The sequence below is a fragment of the Ricinus communis genome, chromosome 3 (genome assembly GCF_019578655.1).
Source record: "Ricinus communis isolate WT05 ecotype wild-type chromosome 3, ASM1957865v1, whole genome shotgun sequence".
Lineage (NCBI taxonomy): Eukaryota > Viridiplantae > Streptophyta > Magnoliopsida > Malpighiales > Euphorbiaceae > Ricinus > Ricinus communis.
Genome location: NC_063258.1, coordinates 8,701,934 through 8,728,016, shown reverse-complemented (window position 1 = coordinate 8,728,016; position 26,083 = coordinate 8,701,934). Strand labels below are relative to the sequence as shown.

Below are 26,083 nucleotides of genomic sequence, written 5' to 3'. Positions count from 1 at the left end.
GCCAGTATGGATGCAGGTTCAGACCTTCTACAGCGGGTTGAACCTTACGACGAGGCAGATGGTGAATGTTGCAGCAGGTGGGGTGCTAAACAGTAAGACGCTCGAGCAAGCTTAGAACTTGATAGAGGAAATGGCCATGAACAATTATCAGTGGCAATCCTCTAGGAGCCGACCAGGACGATAGGGAGTGGTCAACCAAGTGGATTCTATAGCAGCCTTGGCAGCTCAGGTGGAGCTTCTAGCTAAGAAGATTGACCAACTCCAGATGCCGGTTCATGCAGCGAACGTTAGCTGTAAGTTTTGTGGTGGCCCTGCACTATAGTGAAAACTGTACTTCGGGAGGTATGTTTACTTCATCTTCTTCTACTTTTCCATCTATTTCTGTTGTATCTTCTGATGTTGAGGAGATTTATTATATGGGGAATGCCCCAAGGCAGCAGAACAACCCTTACAACAACACATACAACCCTAGGTGGCGCAATCATCCCAACTTCAGTTGGAGGAACAATAATGCCCAGGGTCCACCAAGTTTTCAGAGACTTCATCAAGTACCACAACAATGTACCACTGGCTCGCACAAGCTCCTCCTCCACCAGAAAAGAAGTCAAATTTAGAGGAGCTTATGATAAAGTTTGTGACGTCTACGGAGACAAGATTCCAACAAACTGATAGTGCACTTAGGAATCAGCAGGCCTCGATTCAGAACTTGGAGACTCAGATTGGCCAGATTTCTAAGATCTTTTCAGAGAGACCCTCAGGATCGCTCCCTAGCACTACAGAGTTAAACCCGAGGGAGCATTGCAAGGTTATCACCTTGCGATCAGGTAAGCAATTGTCTAGTTCTTTGCCTTTGGCTGATAAGGATGATATGATTGTGTAGGACAAGCCAGCTAAGGAAGGACTAGAGCCTGAGGTGGTGGAGATTGAGAGGAAGAAAGAAGACAGTCAAAAGAGCCCTATGCGGGAGTATCAGCCCCCGGTTCCATATCCTGCGAGGTTGAGGCAGGATAAGGTGGAGAAGCAAGTTTCTTGACTTGTTTAAGCAACTGAAAATTAACTTACCTTTTGTTGAGGCAATTTCACAGATGCCGAAGTACGTCAAGTTCTTAAAGGAGATTTTGAGCAACAAGAGGAAATTGGAGGATCTTGGTCAGGTAGTACTTAATGAGTGTTCAGCTATTCTCTAGAACAAGCTGCCACTCAAGTGACGAGATCCAGGGAGTTTTACTGTCCCTTGTGTGATTGGCAATTTGCCAATTAGTGGTGCATTGGCCGATTTAGGAGCTAGTATTAATTTGGTGCCCACTAGTTTGTTTGCTAAGTTAGGATTGCATGAACCCAAGCCTACTAGGATGAGCACTCAGTTAGCTGATAGGACTGTTAAGATTCCTAGAGGTATTGTTGAGGATTTTGATGTACGTGGAATACACACATCTAAATAGGGTTTTTAAGGCAAAATTTATGTTGGGTGCATTCACATCAAAGAAAAAGAAACATTAAGGAGCACGACCACAGAGAGCAACATGGGCATTAGCACGGGGCCGTGTTCCAAACACGCCCATCAACACCAGCCCATGTTCCCAACACGGGCATCAACACGACCATGTTCGCGGTGATATAACGAATTAATTAAAAGAAAGAGCAAGAGGAAAGAAAAGAAAAACAGGGGAGAACGTCCCAAACCCTAATTTTTCTCTCTCTAAGGGTTTTTTGAGTTGGAACCAAGGAAAAAGGAGACTTGGACCAAGATTTCAATTGGATTCCCTTCAAAGATTGAAGATTGGGCGAGGTTCGTTGATTGGTTTCAATCTGAGCAAGAGGAACAAGAATCGATTCAATTCGAGCAAGAGGAATTGGGGCTATTTACTCTCATCCAAGGGTGTAATCGGGTTTATCTACCTTTACTCATTATTGCAATTGAATTCTTGTGGGTTTTGATAATGAACATGTTTAGCTAGATTGATTAAACCATTGTGATTTCCTACTATGTTGGTTTAATGTTATATTGTTGGATTGTTTGAGTTAGTTTTGTATTCTTCTTGCTTTCAGTATTAATAAGATAATGCATTATTCATGAGATGTTGTGAATTGTGGTGTTTAGATTGCTTTATGTGATTGAGAAGTCCATTTGGCAATTGGAAGTTTGAATAGCAAGAACTGGTTAATAATCACTTAGAGATAAGGATAATTAACTAAGCTTAATAGAGGCGGATTAAAGCTTAATGCTAATTTAAGAATCAATCGTTACGAAGAGATTCAAACTTTAGGTTATTAGGTTTAGGAATTCGGTTATCTTGAGAGAGAAACCAAATTCAGTTAAGAATTTGTCCACGGGTAGCATAATTGGATACATCAATCCTTTATCTTTTGTTTGATTGCCAACTAGTTTAGGCTCCCTTTGGGTTTGCTTTCTTGTCTTGGTTGTTTCATTTATCCATTTACTCCCACATCTCCCTTAGAACTTAGCTTGTAGCTGTTAGTTAGTTTAGAAATTATTCATCATTCATTTTAGGTTAATATAACAAAGAACAAAGGAGTAACTCTGGGCTTTCACTTTCCCGAGGAATACGACCTTGATACTCGCCATTAGTGCTAGACTGCATCGATAGGTACACTGCCTTAGATTGTAGCTGCATAGATAGCAATCATCAAGTTTTTGGCACCGTTGTTGGGGAACTGTTTGAAAACTAGAGTGAAATTTGCTATTTATTAATTTAGCCATTTTTTTTACTATTTTATGGTTTTTATTCATTTATTGATTTTTGTACATATTTATTTAGTTTAAGTGTATGATTCGGGTAGTGGATGATAAGGAGGTTCAATGCTAAACTCTTTGTATGACACGTTGGAAAATGGGATCAGGAACCAAGAGAGTGCTAAAAATTGGGATACCCGTGCATCTTTAGAAGCTCGAGTGGAATCATTTTGCAGGGCTACCGATCAACTCTCCACTCCTATCCTTTCATCTCAAGTTTTTTGTGAATTTTGTTGTGGTTTACATTTGAGTAATGATTGTCCATTATGCAGTGATTTTACTCATTGTTCTTATAATTGTGAACAGGTGATTTATACGGGCAGTTGGCCAAATGACTCGTATGGAAGCACCTACAATTAGGAGTGGAGCACTCATTCACCCTTTGGATGGAGCTTAGATGGCCAAGAACCACCAGGATCTCAACAACCACATTAGCAGGCTAATCTTGCACCTTCAACTCAAGATGAAGAGTTAGTGCTAGAGGAGCTGATGATGAGGTTCTTTACAAGTCTTGAGGATAGATTCCAACAAACAGAGAGGGTACTTGAAGGTCAACAAGCCTCGATTGAGAACATAGAGCATCAAGTAGGCTTGATCTTCAAGTTACTAGCTAAAGAGCAATTGGGAACTCCATTAAACGCTACTGAATCCGAGGAACATTTGTGCGCCGTCACTTTGCGTTCAGGTGAAAATTTTTCTGGTTTATCACTAATTTTAGGTTAATATAACAAAGAACAAATGAGTAACTCTAGGCTTTCACTTTCCCGAGGAATACAACCTTGATACTCGCCATTAGTGCTAGACTGCACCGATAGGTACACTGCCTTAGATTGTAGTTGCATAGATAGCAATCATCAGATGTACTTGTGAAGGTGGATAAATTTATCTTTCCTATGGACTTTGTGGTGATGGATATGGAAGGTGAGAGCACTGTGCCGCTTATCCTGGTTAGGCCTTTTCTAGCTACATCGAGCATTGTTATCGATGTAAGCAATGGGAAGCTTAAGCTTAGAGTTGATGATGAGACCATTACCTTTGACCTAGCCACTTTTATGAGACAGTCACGAGACCATGATAATGCTGTGTATTCTGTTGATGTGATTGATGATGTGGTTGAGTCCTATTTGCAGGAAATGTTATGTTCTGACCCTTTGCAGGTAGCATTAGCGGAGGATGAGGAGGAGTTGTCCAACGAGCAAGTATTGGAGCAACTCGCTGTTTTATTGGCTTCTGAGCCGAGCTTGTCAACTGATTCTTATCTTTTTCTTGACAAGTCTGGAGTGCAGAAGTTAAAGACTTCATTCGAGGACCCACCAATCTTAGAAGTGAAGGAGTTACCGAGCCACTTGATTATGCCTTCTTGGATGAAGAAAAGCGCTTACAAGTGATCATAGCAGCTGATCTGACTCCCAAAGAACAAGCCATGCTTTTAGAAGTTCTAAGGAAGTACAAGAAGGCCATCGCCTTCAAGATAGCTGACATTCCAGGCATAAATCCAAGTTTTTACTCTCATAAGATCTTGTTGGAGGATAGTTTCAGGCCGGTTGTTAAGCCTCAGAGACGGCTCAACCCGAGCATGAAAGAAGTAGTGAAGAAGGAGGTAATTAAACTTCTTGATGCAGGTTTGATCTATCCCATTTCGGCGGCCGGGTCACCTGCGGTTGTGCCCAAGAAAGGAGGCATGACGGTGGTAAGGAATGAGAAGGATGAGTTGATCCCGACTCAGACAATAACAGGCTTCCGAGTTTACATTGATTACAGGAGGCTTAATGATGCAACTCGGAAAGATCATTTCCCTCTTCCTTTCATTAATCAGATGATTGAGCGTTTGGCAGGTCACATGTTTTATTATTTTCTTAATAGTTTTTCAGGTTATTTTCAGAAACCTATTGCACCTGAGGACCAAGAGAAGACTACTTTCACCTGCCCATATAGAACGCTCACATGCATGATGCTATCTGAATCGCAATGCACAGGCTACATTTCAGCGGTGCATGATGGCTATCTTCGAGGACATGATTGAGGAGTCTATGGAGGTATTTATGGATGACTTCTGTATTTTTGGTGATTCTTTCTCTCTTTGTTTGGCAAATCTTGAGCGTGTTAGCTAGGTGTATTGAGGCTAACTTGGTATTGAACTGGGAAAAATGCCATTTGATAGTGAGAGAGGGGATTGTGTTAGGGCATAAGATCTTTTAGGCTGGGATGGAGATGGACAGAGCTAAGATAGAGCTATATCTAAGCTACCTCCTCCTAGTTATGTTTAGCCAGTTAGGAGTTTTCTAGGCCATGTAGGGTTTTATAGGAGATTTATTAGAGATTTCCCTAAGATTGCTAGGGCTCTTACTCAGTTGTTAGTTAAGAATGTACCTTTTATTTTTAATGATGCATGCTTGGCTGCTTTTGAGTTACTTAAGAAACTTCTAACAACAGCCCTGATCATGGTTTCACCTGATTGAGGGCTGCCTTTTGAGTTGATGTGCGATGCTAGTGATTTTGCAATTGGAGCTGTGCTTGGATAGAGGATTGAAAAGAAGTTCCAACCTATTTATTATGCTAGCAAGACTTTGACAAGACCCCAGGAGCACTATACCACCATAGAGAAGGAGTTGTTGGCTGTTGTTTATGCCTTCAACAAGTTTAGATCGTACCTCGTTCTCTCCAAGACCATTATCTTCACGGACCACTCGGCATTGAGGTACTTATTCCTAAAAAATGATGCAAACCCGAGATTGATTCAGGGGATTCTTTTGTTGCAGGAATTTGATATCGAGATTAAGGATAAGAAGGTGCGGAGAATCTGGCAGTGGACCATTTATCGAGATTGGAGAATCCTCACTTGGATGCACTTGATGAAATGACCATAAACGATCGATTTCCAGAGGAGCATTTATATGTCACTCAGGTATACTCGGATACTCCCTGGTTTTCAGATTATGCTAATTATTTGGTTGCTAGGGTTCTACTAAAGGGTATGACTTATCAGCAAAAGAAGAAATTCTTTACTGATTGAAATACTACATTTCGGAAGATCCCTTTCTGTTTAGAGTGCGTGCAGATAAGGTGATTCGCCGTTGTGTGTACGGCATCCAAATATTGAGGCACTGCTACGAGGGACCCACTGGAGGTCATCAAGCAGCAAACCATACAACGAGGAAGGTGCTAGAGGCAGGATTCTATTGCCCTACGCTCTTCCAAGACGGATGACAATTCATTCAGGTTTGTGATGCTTGTTAGTGCGCAGGTAATATCTCTTCTCGTGATGAGATGCCCCAAACTAGTGTGCAAGTTGTTGAGATTTTTGATGTTTGGGGCATTGACTTCATAGGACCCTTTCCCTCTTCATATGGTAACAAGTATATTCTGGTCGATGTTGAGTACTTTTCTAAGGGGCCTGAAGCTCAAGCTATGGCTACTGATGATGCCAGGGTTGTTTGCAGGTTCCTTAAGCAATTGTTTGCTAGGTTTGGCACACATAGGCACTTATTAGTGATAGAGGAACACATTTTTGCAATGCTTAATTAAAGAAGGTACTTAAGCGGTACGAGGTTACTTAGCGGTTCTCTACTCCCTATCACCCCTAGACTAGTGGGCAGGTTGAGGTAACTAATAGGAGGTATTAAGCGTATTTTAGAGAGAACAATGAGTACCAATAGGAAGGATTGGGCTCTTAAGTTGGATGATGAATTGTGGGTGTTTAGAACTGCTTTTAGGACATTTATAGGTTTTACGCCCTATCGTCTTGTTTATGGAAGGTCATGTCATTTGCCTGTTGAGTTAGAGCATAGGGCACTCTAGGCCCTTAGGACTTGTAACTTTGATATTGATTCTGCAGGTAAGGAGTGATAGTGGCAGCTGCAGAGTCATTAGTCTGGACCATTTCAGGTCAGACAGGTCTTTCCGTATAGAGTGGTAGAGTTACATCATCCCGAGAAGGGAGATTTCAAAGTGAATGGCCATCGATTGAAGCTTTACCATGGTAACTTATTGGATGGTGAGCAACGAGTTGACCTGGCTTTGTATGCATAGGAGGGTTGATCCGGATAAGTCAAGCTTAGGACTCAGCAAAAATAAGCACTTTTGTACATTCGACTTTGGTTATGCTTTCATGTTTTTGTTATTTCGTTATTTTCTTTTGACTTCATTCATTTTAGTTTGCTTGATAGTAGTTAGAACACTTACTTAGTAATTTAACGTAGTTGTATGAATTTAGGTTTTTTAACTTAAGTCGGACTTTTACAATCAGTGAGGACAGACTTTTCCGTTTGACCATATTTACTTGATTTACGGCCTAAACATATGCGTATATGTTTCAATTGCCAGCAGGGAGTTTGGCGACTCGAGATGGCGAAGGAAAGCCCAAAATCCTCCACTTTCACCACGGTTTGTGTGGCCATCATGGGCTACAACACGATGAGCACGGTCTGACTCAAGCCCGTGATGAAAGACACATGAAGAATGGGGGATTTTAGTCGTTCATCACGGCTTCCGAAGGCACCACGGGCGGCAACACCAGGCTGTGCTAGTCAGCACGGCCGTGCCTCCACCCGTGCCAATTGGTGCACCTTGATTATTAAGTTACCAAATTGTATCCTTCTTGCTTATCAGTAATAAAAGTTAATTTCATTTCACTTGAGATGTTGACTAAAATGTTGTTTAGATTGTTTAATTGGTATTGAGAAATTCGTTAAATAGTCAGAACTTGATTAAGCAAGAACTGGTTAATAACACTTAGAGATAAGGTTAATTGGCTAGCCGGATTAAGGATTAACAACTCTTAATAGACTTGAATCTAAGCTTCATGTTGTGCTGAGATTAATTGTTAGGAAGAGATTCCAGCATTTAGTTCCTAGAGTTAGGAATTAGGTGAGCTCGAGAGAGGATCCAAGTTCATTTTAGGATTCAAGCACGGGTAATCAATTTGGTAATCAAGATAATCACCTTTAGTAATTCCATCGCAATTAGGTCCCCTTTGGGCTTGCTTTCTTCTTGTGTTGCTCCATTATCCTTTTAGATTAATTGACATTTAATTAATTGTTTGTTCATATTCAATCATAGCATAACACTTCATTGAGTTGTTCAAACTAGATAACATAGCGAACAGTAGTAACTCTAGGTTCACCCAATCTCTAGGGATACGACCTTGATACTCACTAGTGTTAGGCCACATCGATAGGTACGCCTAGCTATGGAAGAGAATAAAGAACTGGCAATTTGTTTCCTTATCATATCTGAAGTCCTACCTATGATCTCATTTGTTCTTTTCCTTTGTTCTTCTCTTTCTAATCTATGTTTTGAATGACGGTTTGATTTTATTTGGTGAGCATAAATAAGAAGGTTGAGTTAATTCACGTAGAAGCGACAATTATAGGCACCGATCCAATGCTTAGAAAAATGCAAAGAAAGAAAATTAGTTGACTGAGTATTAATATCATTCTTCGAATGATCGCAGACGAATCATTTGGAGGAAAGAGAAGCGCCGAGAATCGAGGCATGCCCCAATATCTGATTTAGGATTTGCACTATTGGAATCTCCATCATTTCTTGTTCCTCTAGGCAGGAGGACTCCTGATGACACAAGGATTGGCATAAGGAATCATGGGAACACAATTAACAAGCTTGACCGATACCATTAGGGCTTAGCTTGATGATTAAGTAGGAAGAGATGTAAATCCATGCGTGTGAGGGAGAAATCATGTTATTTTTAATAAATCCAATCATAATACAAGCGGGAATATGAACATTTTGATATTTGGAACGCATATAATGAAGTAACTTGGGTCGGACTATTACTTGGTAACGCAATGTGAATTCCCCATTATTTTCATTAAGCTGGCTCATAAAATTTGGGACTACGAGATTTGTTGACCAATCAACTCCTCTCTAGTTCTTGATTTGACTTTAGTTTATTCATCTTTATTTATTTATTTAATCATATTTAGCTTTTAGTTTCTTCTTTCTTCTTATGGAATGAGGGGTTTCGCACTATTAAAACCACATGTAACCGAATATTTAAGGCTAATGAGCATATTATTTTAGTTTTCTAGCTTGCACAGAATTAGGTTATGGGTTCTTTCATGAACTGTGCTAACTTGTGAAGACTTGCAGTAGCGAACATAGACTTATTACTCATGTCCTTCCTTTCTTTTGTATTCTTTGCCCTCCCTTTTGTTTAGATCAATTTGATTTGATCCTTATGCTTAGCCAAGAAGAGAATAAAGAGCTTACGATTTGAAATCTATGTCTTGTATGATGGTTTGCTTATCGAATCTGAAATCCTACCTATGTTCTCATTTGTTCTTTTATTTAGTTCCTCTCTTTCTAATCTATGTCTTCTATGATGGTTTGCTTTTATTTGGCGAGCATAAACATTAATGCTGAGTTAAAGCGCGTGGAAGAAACAATCATAGGGACTGATCTAATGTTTGAACAAAATGTAAAGAAAGAAAATTAGTTGATTGAGTATTGATATCATTCTTCGAATGATCATAAACAAATCTTTTGGAGGAAAGAGGAACGCCGAGAATCAATACACGTCTAGATATTCTTATTCATTATTTGCACCATTAGGATCTCCATCATTTCTTGTTCCTCTAGGCACAAGGACTTCTAATGACACAAGGATTGGCATAAGGAATCATGAGAATGCAATTGAGAAGCTTGACTGGTGGCATTAGGGATTAGCTTGATGATTAAACAGGATGAGACATGAATCCACTCTCGTAAAGGGGAAATCATGATATTTTCAATAAACCTAAGCGAATAGAAGTGGGAATGTGAGCTTTTTGATGTTTGGTACACTTATAATGAAGTAGTTTGGGTCAGAATATTATTAGGTAGGCCCATGCAGATTTTTCCTTATTTTTGTTAAGCTTGTCCTTGATATAACTTTAGTTTATTCATCTTTCTTTATTTATTTTTTTCATATTTAGCTTTTAGTTTCTTCTTCTTATGGAATGAGGGCTTTTACAAGCTTGACTAAAGTCATTGGGGCATCTGGTGTTGCTTGATCATCAAGTCACATCCTAATGCCACAGCCTGAGATTGTCAATTGCTTTCCTATAATTTCTTAACGAAAATAAGGAAAAACTAACATGGGCATACCTAATAATACTTCGGCCCAATATACTTCATTATATGCCTCCCAAACATCAAAACACGCTCATTCGTGCTTGGATTAATCAAAAGCAACACGATTTCTCCCTTACACGCGTGGAAATTATGTCCCGATGTCAAGTTAAGACCTAATGCCATCGGTCAAGATTGTCAATTGCATTCCCATGATTCCTTATGGCAATCCTTGTATCATTAGGTGTCCTCGTGCCTAAAGGAATAAAGAATGGTGGAGATCTCAATAATGCAAATCCTGAATCAGAATATTTAGGCATGCCTCAATTCTCATCGTCCCCTATTTCCTCCATAATATTGGTTTGCGATTATTCGAAGAATGATATCAATACTCGATCAACTAATTCTCTTTCTTTGCATTTGTCCAAGTATTGGATTAGTGCCTATAATTGCTGCTTCCATGAGCCTTTTCTCAACAGTCGTGTTTAAGTCACACGCATGGATGCTTTAATGTTTTCAATTAATGCAATTGTAATACAAGACAAAATTCGAGCACTTTGATGTTTAAAATGCATATAATGAAGTAATTTGGGTTGGAGTGTTTTTAGTTAGGCCCACACGAATTTACCCTTATTTTTATTAAGCTGGCTCATAAAATTTGAGACTGCAAGAGTTGATGCCCAGTAAACTCCTCTCTCATTCTTGATTTGACTTTAGTTTATTCATCTTGCTTTATTTATATTTTTCATATTTAGCTTCTAGTTTCTTCTTCTTATCAAATGAGGTCTTTCACACTATAAAAGCTGCATGCAACCAAATACTTGAGGCTAGAGAACCTATTATTTCAGTTTTCTACCTTGCCAAAAATCAAGTTATGAGTTCTTTAAAGAACTTTGTAGACTTATCCCTCACACCCTTCCGTTCTTTTATGTTCTTTATCTACCCTTGTACCTAAGTCAATTTGATTTGATACCTACGCTTAGTCATACAAAAAAGAACAAAGACTTTGTGATTTATTTCCATATTGGATCTAAAATCTTACCTATGTTCTCATTTTGTTCATTTCTTTTTTGTCTCTTTCTAATCTCTGTTTAGTATGATGGTTTTATTTTATTTGATAAGCATGAACATGAGTGTTGAGTGAAAGCACATGAGAAAGCGACAATAATAAGCACAATCTAATGCTTGGACAAATGCAAAGAAAGACAATTAGTTAATCGAGTATTAGTATGATTCTCCTAATATCATGGACGAATCTTTTGGAGGAAAGACGGAATGATAAAAATTGAGGCACACCCAAATATTTTGATTAATGATTTGCACCATTAAGATCTCGATCATTTCTTATTACTCTAGGCCTGATGAGTCTTGATGATACAAGGATTAGTGTAAAAAATCATCGGAACACAATTAACAAGCTTGACCAGTGATATTGGGGCTTAGCTTAATGATTAAGCAGGATGAGACATAAATCCACACATATAACTTCATAAGAAGATGATCAATCTATTTGAATGTTTCTTAAGCATGCATTTTACACAAGAACAAAAAGACAAAAGCAAAACAGCTTTTAGGTTTAATGACCAATTATCATTCAATTCAACTTAATTTTATACATCAAAATTCGTACTTCCCATATATAGGCCTTAGAAAACCCTGAATCTTAACTAAAAAGGATTTACATCCCATTTAGGATAAAGATAACCTTCCTGACTAAAAAGGTAACTAAATTAAAGTCCCAATTAGGTTAAAATACATGTGTGGCCGCCAAAATAAGCCATAAAATCCTAATTTACGTAAGACATGTAGATAGGCCTCATAACATAAGCCAAGTTTGGCCTAAAGTCTTCATATGCTCCAATTTAGCTTCTTTGGTCTTTCTAAGAGAGAAATCATGTTGCTTTCAATTAATCCAAGGGAATGCATACATTCTGATGTTTGCGATGCATATAATTATGTCATTTGGGCGGGGGTATTATTAGGTATGCCCATACTAGTCTTCATAAGTCCACAAAGGCTTGAAATAACCTATAACTTATTTATCCCCAAGGTAAGAAACTAAAATAATATGCTCACTAATCTCAAATATTTGGTTGCATGCGGTTTTCATAGTGTAAAAGCCCTCATCCATAAGAAGAAAAAAACTAGAAGCTAAATATGAATAAATAAATAAATAAAGATGAATAAACTAAAGTCAAATAAAAAATTAGAGAGGAGTTGACTAGCCAAAAACTCATAGTCTCAAGTTTTATGAGCCAGCTTAATGAAAACAATAGAAAATCCCTATAGGTTTACGTAATAACACCCCGGCCCAAATTACATCATTATATGTGTCCCAAACATGAAAATGTGTACATTCTCACTTAGATTACTCGAAAGAAACATGATTTCTCCATCATACGCTTGGATTTGCATCCTGTCCTGCTTGATCATCAAGTCATGCAACAATGCCACTAGTGATGCTTGTCAATTGTGTTCCCATGATTCCTTAACTGAAACAAAGGGAATTTCACATGAGCGTATCTAATCTCACTCTGGCCCAATTTACTTCATTTTATGCCTCTTAAACATCAAAACATCTGCATTCTCGCTTGTATTGATCGAAAGCAGCATGATTTCTCCTTTACGAATGTGGATTTGCATCTCGTGCTGTTTAATCATCAAGTCACGGCTATCGGTCAAACTTGTCAATCGTGTTCTCATGATTCCTAAATAATCAAGCAGGAGGAGACGTAAATCCTTGCGCGTAAGGGAGAAATCATGTTGTTTTCAATTAATCCAACTGTAGGTAGGGCCATGCTAATCTTCCCTTATTTTTACTAAGTTGGCTCATGAAACTTAGGATCATGAGAGTTGTTGCCTAGTCAACTACTCTATGGTTCTTGATTTGAATTTAGTTTATTCATTTTTTTTTATTTATTTATTCAAATTTATCTTTTAGTCTCTTTTTCTTATGGAATGAGGGCTTCAAAGTATAAAAACTGCATGCTAACTGGGGCAAGTTAGCTTATTATTTCAGTGTAATAACTTGTGGGAAATCAAGTTATCGGTTCTTTTAAGAACTTTGCGAACTTATCAAGCAGCAACATGAGCATTTTGATGTTTCAGCCACATATAATGAAAAAATTTAGCTCAAAATATTATTAGATAGGCCTAGACAAATTCTCCCTTATTTGTGTTAAGCTAACTCAAAAATTTGGGACTACAAGAGTTGTTCTCTAGCATCCCGAAAGATGGTCGGCAAATAGAATCCAGTATGAAGAACCTTCCTAGCAATGTGGTTAGCTGCTTGATGACCTCTTGTAGGTCCCTCATGGCAATGCCTCAAAATCTGGAGGATCTCCTCCCCATACACGCATCGCCGAATCATCTGGTTTGCACATACTCAAAACAGAAAAGGGCCTTCCCAAATGTAGTACTTCAAATCATACCCTTTGGTAAGACCTTTGCAATCAAGTAATTTGAAAAATCGGAAAGCCAAGGGACATCCAAAGATACCTGAATAGAGCACAAGTACTCATCCGGAAAACTATCATCAATAGCCCTCTCATCAAGTGCATCTAGGCTTGGGTTCTCCAATCTCGAAAGGTGATCTGCGGACAAGTCTCCGCACCCTTCTTATCCTTGATCTCAATGTCAAAATCCTGCAAAAGCAAAATCCAACAAATGAGTCTCGGCTTAGCATCATGCTTTGTAAACAAGTACCTCAATGCCGAATGATCTGTGTAGACCACGGTCTTGGATAGCACCAAGTATGAGTAAAACTTGTCGAAAGCGTATACCACGTCAAGCAACTACTTCTCAGTAGTGGTATAGTGCTCGTGGGCATCTATCAATGTCTTGCTAGCATAATAAATTGGTTGGAACTTATTGTCAATCCTCTATCCTAAAATAGCTACAACTGCAAAATCACTAGCATGACATATTAGCTCAAAAAGCAGCCCCCAATTAGGTGAAACCATAATAAAAGCTGTAGTTAGCTTCTCTTTAAGTAACTCAAAGCCTGCAAACAGTCATCAGAAAATATAAATGGAACATATTTTACAAGCAACTGAGTCAAAGGTCTACCAATCTTAGAAAAGTCCTCAATGTACCTTCTATAAAAACTTGTATGACCAAGGAAACTCCTAACAGCCTTAACCGAGCTAAGGGGTGGTAACTTAGCAATGGTCTCCACCGTAGCTTTATCTACCTCCATCCCTACATGTGAAATCTTAAGCCCTAGCACAATACCTTCTCTCACCATAAAATAACACTTTTCCCAATTAAGCACAAGGTTAGTTTCTACACAGCATGCAAGCATACGCTCTAAGTTAAGCAAACAATAGGAGAAAGAGTTACCAAATACCAAAAATCATCCGTGAACACCTCCATGGACTCTTCAATCATGTCATGGAAGATCGCCATCATACCCCTCTAGAAAGTAGCAAGTGCATTGCACAAATTGAATGGCATCCTCCTGTAAGTAAACCTACATCTAAAAGGTTAATTACCTCCTTCTTAACTATCCTCCATTAGGATCTTTTACAAACCATAGTTGGGGTTGATTCCATGAATGTCTACAATCTTGTATGCAAAGGCCTCGGGATACTTCCTGAGAGAAGCCAAACTCATCTCCCTCTCCTCAAGAGTCAAATCAACTGCAATGATCACTGGCAGCTTCTCTGCCTTATCTAGATAGGCATAGGTTAAGTGCTAAGTAGCTCTTTCAACTCTAGGGCTAGTGGCCCCTCAAGTGAAGGTCTCAATTTCTGCACCCCTGACCTATCAATATCAACAAAATGGTTAGCAGACTTGTTGGGCTCACTAGCCAGCAAACAAGCAAGTTGTTTCAATACATCCTAGTCGGACAACTCCTCCTCATCTCCAGCCTGTAATGCTACCTGTAAAGGATCATCAAGTAATATCTCTTGCAATTGAGACTCCATAATATCATCTAAAACATCCATAAAATATAGAGTATCATCATGGTCAAGTGAATGTCTCATAGAAGTGCTAAGGTCAAAAGTAACAGTCTCGTCACCTACTCTTAGCTGTAACTTCCCATCACACAGATCTATAACAACTATAGATGTTGCAAGGAAAGGTCTACCTAGAATTAATGGCACGCTACTCTCACCCTCTATATCCATAATAACAAAATCAACAGGAAATATAACAACTGGAAATGTTTCAAAAAAAGTAGGCATTCTTGTCTACATTAACAAGTACATCTTTAACTATTCCCCTAGGATATTTCATAGTCCTATCTGCTAATTGTATGCTCATCCTAGTAGGTTTAGGCTTACTTAAACCTAATCTCTTAAACAAACTGCTAGGCATTAGATTGATGCTAGCTCCTAAATCAGCTAAAGCATCACTAATATGCAAATCACCAATAATACAAGGAACAGTGAAACTCCCTAAATCACGCCTCTTTACTAGCAGCTTATTTTGAAGAATGGCTGAGCACTCCTAATTTAGTGTCACCAGTCCCAAGTCCTCCAGCTTCCTCTTGTTGCTTAGAATCTCTTTTAGGAACCTTACATACTTGGGCATCTGCGATATAGCCTCAACGAAAGGTACATTAATCCTCAACTGCTTAAATAAATCCAAAAACTTACCAAACTGCTGATCAATCTGTTCTTGCTTCAACCTGGCAGGATATGGAATTAGAAGATAGTATTCCCTCACAAGACTCTTCTTCTTTTCCTCTGGTCGCACAGGCTCTGTCATCTCAGACTCTAATCCTTACTGGCTAGCTCATCCTGCACAATAACATCATCATCAACCATAGGTAAAGAACTAGCTAACTACTTACCTAATCTTAAGGTGATAGCCTTGACATGCTCCCTCGAGTTTAACTCTGTGGTACTGGGAAGCGTCCCTGGCTGTCTCTCAGCCTGCATCTTAGAAATCTAGCCTATTTGATTCTCCAAATTCGGTATGGAGGCTTGTTGATTTCTAAGAGTTGTGTCCGTCTACTGAAACTTGTTCTTTGAAGTGGACACGAACTTCATCATCAACTTCTCTAAATTGGGCTTCTTCTCCTGGTTTTGAGGTAGTTGAGGGAGAACAATTTGCTGTTAGGATTGCTGCTGGTGTAACTGCTAAAGTTCTAGTGGACACTGGAGTTGTTATTTCGCACCCAAAGTTGGGACAGTTTCTCCACCTTGGGTTGTATATATTATTGTACGGGTTATTCTACTGCCTGGGTGCAGTTCCTATATAATCAACCTGTTCAAGATCAGCAAAAGAAGATGAAGAAGAAGCAAACATACCTCATGCATTATAGTTTGCACTATAGTGTGGGCCACCACAAAACTCAGAGCCAAGCTGTACTGCATGGACTGGCATCTCGAGCTGGTCGATCTTCTTAGCCAAAAGCTCCACCTAAGCTGCTAAGGCTGATGTAGAATCTACCTGGTTCACTGCTCCTTGTCGTCTTGGCCTACTCTTAGAAGACTGCCATTGATATGTGTTCATGGCCATCTCCTTAATTAAGTTTTGGGCCTGTTCTGGCGTTTACTATTGACGGCCCCACCTACAGCTGCATTTACCATCTGCCTCGTAGCTGAGTTCAATCCTTTGTAAAAAGTCTGCACCTGCATCCATAATGGCAAACCATGGTGTGGGCGACATCTCAACAAGTCCTTGTACCTCTCCTATGCATCATACATGCTCTCATCATCAAACTGCATAAAAGAAGAACTATTATTACGCATCTTTGCAGTCTTAGTAGGAGGAAAGTACTTATAAGGAAATTTCTCAACCAAAGAACTCCAAGTGGTGATAGTGTTGGCTGGTAAGGACTATAGCCATCTCTTTGCTCTATCCCTCAAGGAAAATGGAAACAGCCTAAGCCAAATGGTATCATCGGTAGTTCCATTTATCTTGAACGTATCATAAATCTCTAAGAAGTTCGTGATGTGGGCATTAGGATCTTCACTGGGCAAGCCCCCAAACTGTACACTCTGCTGCACCATCTTAATGACATTTGGCTTAATTTCAAAATTATTTGCTGCAACATGTACCCTCATTACACTGGTGTGCATCCCCTCCAGGGAAGGTCTAGCAAACTCGTACATCATCCTTTTTGCTTCAATGATGTTGTTACTGCCCTCTCCCACATTTACTAGTGTATGGACAGGAATCTCAATATGCTCCTCCTCCGTGTCTAATCGCTTCCTCAGCTGCTTGAGGCATCGCTCTGGTTCGAGTAGAGGGTCTACTGGTACAGGATTAGAACTCCTGGTCATAAACTACCTGAAATGAACAAGGCAGCAAAACCTAAAAAAATAAATGAATGAATAACTAAATGCAAAGTAATTACAAAAGCAGAAAAGAAAAATGACTGAAGTAACAAATAGCAAAGTTCACTCTAGTTTTCAAACAAAGTCCCCAGCAACAACGCCAAAAACTTGATGCGATGCTTATGCAACTACAACTAAGATAGTGTACCTATCGATGCAGCCTAGCACAACGACAAGTATTAAAATATTGTATCCCTTAGGAAAGTAAAATCTTAGAGTTACTACTTCGTTCATTATTATCTAGCCTAAAATTAATAATAAAGGTTTCTACATTTACTAATGACTAAAAACTAAATTCTAAATATAGTGTGAGAATGAATGAGCAAAGAGAATAATCAAGACAAGAAAGTGGATCCAAAGAGGACCTAGACTAGTTGGCAATCAAACAAAGGATAACAAATTGTTGAGTCCGATTATGCTACCCGTTGACGGATTCTAAATTGAATTCGGTTTTCCTCTCGAGACAACCAAATTCCTCAACCTAAGAACCTAAAGTTGGAATGTCTTCCTAAAGATTGATTATTAAGTTAGCCTTAAGCTTTAATCCACGTCTAATTAAGCTTTTTTAATTCTTAATCCGGCAAATTCATTAACCTTACCTCTAAGTGAAAATTAACCTATTCTTGTAATTAAATTTCCAAACTCAATCAGAATTTCTCAACTGCTAAAAGAATTCTATGAATAGTAATTAATGTAATCAATGTAACAAAAACTAGATTTATATTATTAATTACAAAAAGAATACAAGAAAGGAAACTCAAACAATCTTACCAATTCAGTATAAACCCAACATAGCAAGGAAGCCTAATGGGTTCAATCAATCTAGCTACACATGTCCATGTCTAAAACAAATAGGAATTCAATTACAATGAAAGAATAAAGAAATTGAAACATATACACCTTTTTTCCTCGAATTAGATGAACAACTCAAAGTCTTGATCTACACTACAGTTGCTCTCCAGAATTGCCTCTTGATTTGCTCCAAAACTCCTCTTCAATCTTCAATTGAATCCCAAGAATCACGAATCTGACGTTAAAAGGTGGAATCAGTCTCTTGGAAGCCGCTTTAAAAATGCATGAAACGCGTCTAGAAAAAATACAAAGGAAGATGAAGAGTCCAAAACGGCCGATTCAAAACTCTCTTTTCTCTTATTGAGTCATTCAATTTATATTATAAGTAAATACAGGCATGTGTTAGCCCGTGCTCAGGCCATGCTGGTCTCCAAATGACAGAATGAACTGAATCGAGCAAGGGTGTGTTCTGACCTGTGTCACAGATACGGCCATGCTTTTGATCCTAGCATGAGCGTGTTTTGGCCTGTGTTAACCAATAAGGGCCATGCTCTAAGGTGTGTTACCCTCGGGAATTGTGTTGCTTCAAGGTGTTTAAGCTACACAGCCTTGGATTTTTTATACGGGCTTTAGTACGGGCCGTGTTGACTTCCCAAAAGTCAACCTAAGGTCAAACGCTTCTGATTACATCCATTTTCACCCGAAATTGATCTAAAATTGCTCAACCACCGATGATGGACCTATAAAATCTCCTGAAATACAAAAGAACATAAAACACGAGTGATCTTGGAATAGAAACACAATAGATGCTAAGAAAATGCATAATAATATGTAAGCAAACATGTGTAAAAATATGCATATCAAGGAACCACCAGGCCTTGAGTTGAAATAGCTGCCAAAGCATCTCAACTATGCATGTCTGGATGAGGACCATAGGTTGCCAGTCATTTTAGCAGCGGACTTGACACTCGAGGAGAAGGAGATGACTTTAGCCTCCTTTAGGAAGTACCAGAAGGTGTTTGCTTGGAAAATTGCTGACATTCCTAAGATTAGTCTTAGCTACTGCTTACACAAGATCCTTATAGAGGATAGTTACAAGCCAGTGGTGCAACCACAGTGCAGACTGAACTCGAACATAAAGGAAGTGGTTAAAAAGGAGGTAATTAAACTTCTTGATGCAGGTTTGATTTCCCCTATATCTGATAGTTCTTGGTTTAGTCCTGTGTATGTGGTTCTCAAGAAGGGAGGTATGACTGTGGTTAAAAATGAGAAGGACGAGCTTATACCAACTAGAATGGTAACAGGCTTTCGAGTGTGTATAGATTACAAGAGGCTAAATGATGCCACTCGAAAGTACCATTTTCCCATTTCTTTTATTGACCAAATATTGGAAAGGTTGTCTAGGCATATATTTTATTATTTTCTATATGGTTTTTCAGGTTACTTCCAAATTCCCATTGCACCTGAGGACCAAGAGAAGACAACCTTCACTTGCCCGTATGGTACGTTTGCTTATAGGACAATGCCATTCGAAATGTGCAATGCACCTGCAACTTTTCAAAGGTGTATGATGGCGATCTTGCACGATATGATTGAGGAATCCATGGAGGTCCTTATGGATGATTTTTCTATATTTGGTAACTCTTTTACTCATTGTTTATATAATCTAGAACACGTGCTTGAGTGTTGTGTGGATGCTAACCTAGTTCTTAATTGGGAAAAGTGTCATTTTATGGTTAGGGAAGGTATAATGCTGGGACATAAATTTAACATGAGGGGATGGAGGTCGATAGGACCAAGGTGGATACTATTGCTAAATTATCCCCACCTAGTTCAGTTAAGGCTGTTAGGAGCTTCTTAGGGCGTGCGGGTTTCTATAGGAGGTTTATTAAGAACTTCTCTAAAATTGCTAGACCTTTAACTCAATTGCTTGTAAAGGATGTACCTTCTGTATTTTCTTATGATTGTTTGCAGGCCTTTGAGTTGTTGAAGTAGAAACCAACCACTGCTTCGATTATGGTTTCACCTAATTGGGAGCTGCCGTTTGAGCTTATGTATAATGCTAGTGATTTTGCAATTGGAGCTATTTTAGGATAGAGTAGAGATAAGAAGTTCCAACCAATCTACTATGCTAGCAAGACATTAACTGATGCCTAGGAGCACTACGCCACCACTGAAAAGGAGCTTATAACTATTGTTTTTGCATTTGATAAGTTCAAATCTTATTAGAGTACGATTAATTCTGAAAACCCTTATGCTCGTATTTACGCAATGAATAAAAGGAACGAGCCAGAAAGAGAAAAGAGAGTTCCGGATCCACAATTTTGATTTTTGATCTTCTGTTGTAATTTAGCTAGATGTGTTTTCAGGCTTTTTAAAGGGCTTCCAAGAAACTGATTCCACCCTGGAATGTTAGATTCGTGATCTGGATTTTGGATTGAAGATTGAGGAGGAGTTTTGAACCAAATTAAGAAGCAATTCTAGAGATGAACTATAGCGTATATCAAGGCTTTAAGCTATTCATCCAATTATAGGAAAAGGGAGTATATGTTTCAATTTCTTTGTTCTTTCATCGTAATTGAATTTCTATTTGCTTTAGACATGAACATGTGTAACTAGATTGATTAAACCCATTAGGGTTCCTTGCTCTGTTGGCTTTTTTGTACTGAATTATTGAGATTGTTTGAGTTTCATTTCTTGTATTCTTTTTGCAATTAATAATATAAATCTAATTTTCGTAAAATTGTTTGTATTGATTACTATTTATAGAATTCTTTTAGCAATTGAGAAATTGTAATCGTGTTCAGAAATTTATTTGCAAGCACAGGTTAATTTTCACTTAGAGGTAAGGTTAATTAATTTGTCGGATTAAGAATTAACAAAGCTTAATAGAGGTGGATTAAAACTTAGGGCTTACTTAATAATCAATGGTTAGGAAGAGATTCTTACTTTAGGTTCTTAGGTTTAGGAATTATGTTGTCTCGAGAGGGAAACAAATTCAGTTTAGAATCTTTCCACGGGTACCATAATCGGACTCAATAATCTATTATCTTTTGTTTGATAGCCAGCTAGTCTAGGTCCTCTTTGGATTTGATTTCTTGTCTTGCTTATTCTCTTTGCTCATTCATTCTCGCATTACACTTAGAATTTAGTTTTTAGTAAATCTAGAAACCTCCATTATTAATTTTAGACTAGATAACAAGGAAGGAAGTAGTAACTCTAAGATTTCACTTTTCCGAGGGATACGATATTCTTAATACTTGTCATTGTGCTAGGCTACATCTATAGGTTCATTGCCTTAGTTGTAATTGCATAAGCATATGCGCATCAAGTTTTTGGCGCTATTGCCGAGGAATCTTTATTTGAAAACTAGAGTGAAATTCTCTATTTATTACTTTAGCCATATTTCTTTTCTATTTTTGTCATTTACTTTTTATTCATTTATTTATTTGGTTTGTTGCTGCCTTGTTCATTTCAGGTAGTTTATGATCAGGAGTTCTAATCCTGCACCAGTAGACCCTCTGCCTAAACTAAAGCAATCCCTCAAGCAGCTGAGGAAGCGATTAGACATGGAGGAGGAGTAGATTGAGATTCCTATCCATACACCAATAGACATGGGAGACAGCAACAAAAACGTCGCTGAAGCAAACAAGACAATGTACGAGTTTGCTAGACCTTCCTTGAAGGGGACGCACAGTAGTATATTGAGGCCACCTGTTGCAGCGAACAATTTCAAAATTAAGCCAAATGTCATTCAGATGGTGCAGGAGAGTGTACTGTTTGAGGGCTTGGCTAGTGAAGATCCTAATGCTCAAATCACGAATTTCTTAGAGATTTGTGATACCTTCAAGATAAATGAGACTAGCAATGATGCCATTCGGCTTAGGCTATTCCCATTTTCCTTGAGGGATAGAGCAAAGAGATAGCCACAGTCCCTACCAGCTAACACTATCACCACCTGGAGTTCTTTGACTCAGAAATTTCTGTATAAGTTCTCTCCTCCTGCTAAGACTGCAAAGATGCGTAATAATATTTCTTCCTTTGTGTAGTTTGATGATGAGAGCATGTATGATGCGTGGGAGAGGTACAAGGACCTGCTGAGATTTTGCCCACACCACGGTTTGCCATTATGGATGCAGGTGTAGACTTTTTATAATGGCTTGAACTCAACCACGAGGCAGATGGTAGATGTAGCTCCGGATGGGGCCATCAATAGTAAGACGCTAGAGCAGGCTGAGAATTTAATTAAGGAGATGGCCATGAACACATATTAGTGGCAATCTTCTAGGATGAGGCCAGTGATTGGCTATTTCTATAGCTACAATCTAAGGCAGTGAGCGTATCGATGCAGATTAGCAATCGAAGGAAATACGCGCAATTACGGACCAGAATCCATCAAATTGAGCAAGGACTAGCATTCCATGGTTGAGCACGGCCTGGACTCCGGCCGTGCCGAAGCATCAAATAGTCACCCTTCAAGAGTGCCATTTTGGCACGGTTTCCGAAGCCACCACAGCTAGTGGTGGCTTAGCACCGGCTAAGGCATGGCCAGGAAGAAGTTGCGAGTTGCGAAATGTGAAGGTCTAGCACGGTCTGGATTCTGACCGTGCTGATCAACACGAGCTTGACCACGGCCATGCTGAAAGATTTATATAGGCAAAAGCAATTTGTTGAATTAGGGACTTGATTTCACATATACAAGGTTAAGCCATCTTCTTCCAGACTTGAATACTCGACCTTAGAAGATCATTTCATCTATTGAAGGAAGGATTACAATTATTTCAACATCAAATTGAAGATCAAGACAAGATTTGGGAGCATCCAAGAGACAAATTAGGGTTTATCATTCTGAATTAGGAATTCAAGGTTTTTCATCCAACTTGAGGAAGAAGGGTGTACATGCCTTCAATTTACTTTTCTGAATCTATTCTTTACTTTATGTTGCTTATTAGTATGAGTAACTAAATTTGTCAAACCCATTAGGGTTCCTATGTTGTTGGATTGATTTTAATGCTTATAAGATTTTGATTATCAATGCTTGTCTCTTCTTGCTTTCATTATTAATGAGAAATCACTTTATTCATGAGATGTTGTGAGTTGTGGTATTCAGATTGCTTTATGTAATTGAGAAATTCATTTAGTAATTGGAAATTTGAACAGCACGAACTGGTTAATGATCATTTAAAGATAAGGGTAACTGACTAGCCGGATTAAGAATTAACAAAGCTTAATAGAGGCGGGTTAAAGCTTAATGCTAATCAAATAATCGATCGTTAGGAAGAGATTCCAACTTTAGGTTATTAGGTTTAGGAATTCGATTATCTTGAGAGGGAGACCGAATTCAGTTAAGAATTCATCCATGGGTAATTGTAATTGGTAATCAATGTAATCTCTATCTTCACTAAGATCCAACTAGCTTAGGTCCCCTAAAGTTTGCTTTTTCCTTCAATTATTTTCCTAAATCCTTTCAGATTATTTGACACTTAGTTAATCGTTTGTTCATATTTAATCATAGCATAATAACTTCATCAATTTTGTTAAGGTTAGATAACATAAGACGCTGCAGTAATTCTAGGATCACCCTTTCCCGGGAATACGACCTTGATACTCACCATTTGTGCTAGTCTACATCGATAGGTTCACTGCCTTAGATTTTAGCTACACAAATAGCATATCAATGCTATTAAAGTCCCTAATGAACATTTTATAAAAGCTAGCAAGACCATAAAAACTCCTAGCTTACTAATGTTGGTAGGTGTCGACCATTCCTTAATTGCTTTCACCTGTTCCTTATCAGCATCTAGACCTTTAGTACTAACAACAAAACCTAAAAATATGACTCTGTCCATGTATGAGGTTGATGAACCATGTATTGCGTGAATTTCTTGGTAAATTTGTAGTTGTATATTTTGATTATGCTCTAATCTATTTTAAGTCTTTTAATGATCATATTATGCATGTGCATAAGGTCTTAAATGTTCTTAGAAAAGAAAAATTGTTTGAAATCTAAAGAAGTGCAATCGCTCCTTTCCCTCTCCAATTTACATTGGTCATTATACACTTCTTTTTAAGAAAGAGGTATAAGTGTGATTTTTCTTCCATCTTTTACAAAAGAGTATCTATTAAGGAACCCATCATGGACAACCCTTTTATCAAATTACCATGGCCTACCAAGCAAGATATGGCCAGTATTTGTTGGCACTACATCACTTAGCATTTCATCTGAATACCTCCCAATAGTGAAAGTCATAATAACCTACTTATTCACTTTTATCTCACCACAGTTGTTTAACCATAATAATTTATAAGGTTTTGGATGTGGAATGAGATTCAATCCCAATTTCTCTTCCATCAAAGTGCTAACAATGTTTGTTCAATAACCACTATCAATAATGACAACGCATGTCTTAACTTGCACAGGGCATCTAGTATGGAATATGTTGTCCCTTTGCTGCTCCATATTATCTTCCTCCTTCATCTGCACATTAAGTGTCTATCTAGCAACCAAAAGATCACCTCTAGTAAGCAAATAGAGTAAAGCACTGGTCTAGGCACCAATCTTCTCGAAGCGAAGGAAGAAGTCGTAACTAAGTAACTAAGCCCCAAGCAAAGTCTAGCGAGTCACCTCCATTTTATTAGCTTCGATTAGGTTGGTCTCCTTATGATACGAACCAAACTAGCACAACGAATCCTACTTCAATAAGGAGTCTTGATGATGCAAATCCTACTAGCTTAAGGAATCCTAATCCAATAAGGAGTCATGACTCAACTAGGAATCCTAATCCTGCAAGGAGTCCTAATGATATTAGGAGTTTAAGCAATGAAAGGAATCCTAATTCAACTAGGAGCCTTAGTTCGTTTCAAATTATAAGACAATGAGCTTATCTAACACTTTTAGGCTAAGGACATATCAACCCTTGTAGAATTGGATTTAAGTTCAAGGCTCATTAATCTAATTCAAATTATTGGGCTTGAATGAATCTAATTAGGCTTAAAAAGACCAAAGAAGCTAAATTGGAGCATATGAAGACTTTGGGCTTAACTTAGCTTATGTTATGAGTCCCATCTACATGACTTATGTAAATTAGGGTTTTATGGCTTATTATAGGCGACCAAACATGTATTTTAACCTAATTAGGATTTTGTTTAAGTTATCTCTTATAGTCAGAAAGGTTATCTTTATCCTATATGAGATGTAAATTCTTACAAGTTAAGATTTAGGGTTTTCTAAGGCCTATATAAGGCTCATTAATAAAAAACAACATGATTACTCCCTTATGCATGTGGATTTATGTCTAAAAAAAGACACAAAAAGGAAACAAACAAAATGAGAATATAGCTAGGATTTCAAATTTGATAAGGAAAGAAATCACTAGTTCTTTATTCTCTTCCATATGACAAATGTAAGTATCAAATTCAAATGATTTAAAGACAATGGTAGATAAAGCACCCAAAAGAAAGGACGTGGGAGATAAGTCTAGTCATGCTCCAACGCCACCAGTCAAGCTTGTGAATTGTGTTCCCATGATTCCTTATGTCAATCCTTGTGTCAACAGGAATCCTCGTGCCTAGAGGAATAATTAATGACAGAGACCAATGGTGGCTGTACTCGATCAACTAATTTTCTTTTTTCGCTTTTGTCCAAGCATTGGATCGGTATTTGTGATTGCTGCTTCCACACACTTTCACTTAACACTTGTGTTTATACTCCCCATATAAAACCTAACCATCATATTAGACAAAGATTAGAAAAGGAAGCAAAAAGAGAAGAACAAAATAATTACATAGGTGGGACTTCGAATTTGATAAGGAAAGAAATTATTAGCCTTTAAAAAATCCTAATTCTAAGCTATTAAGGAATTACAACTCAAATTGGATAGATATAAACATCCTAACTAAGAAAATATAACTAAAAACAAATTCCTAATAATCCTAAAATACTATGTAGCTGACCATTAGGAGTAAGAAACCTAGTTTCTTTAAGTCACATGCATGCGCCATCTTTAGTGGAGCTAATTAAGCCCAAACTCCTATGTGCTCCTTTATGTTAATTAAGCTCATATTAGAATTAGTCAATCCCAATAAACTGAATTAGATTAATGAGCATTGAATTTGAATCCAACTTTTCAAGCCTTGATGTGTCCTTAGCCCAAATGTCTTGAATAAGCCCAAATGT

General features: G+C 38.2%; 2 non-coding genes across 2 annotated transcripts; one reads left to right on the top strand and one right to left on the bottom strand.

Moving 5' to 3' along the window:
• Positions 1 to 16,423: 16,423 nt before the first annotated feature.
• LOC112534154 lies at positions 16,424 to 16,530 on the top strand. Its single transcript, XR_003078463.2, has one exon. It is a non-coding gene; the product is annotated as a small nucleolar RNA R71 (small nucleolar RNA).
• A 5,394-nt stretch (positions 16,531 to 21,924) lies between these two features.
• Positions 21,925 to 22,030, bottom strand: LOC125369635. Its single transcript, XR_007215312.1, has one exon. It is a non-coding gene; the product is annotated as a small nucleolar RNA R71 (small nucleolar RNA).
• Between the last annotated feature and the right edge of the window lie 4,053 nt (positions 22,031 to 26,083).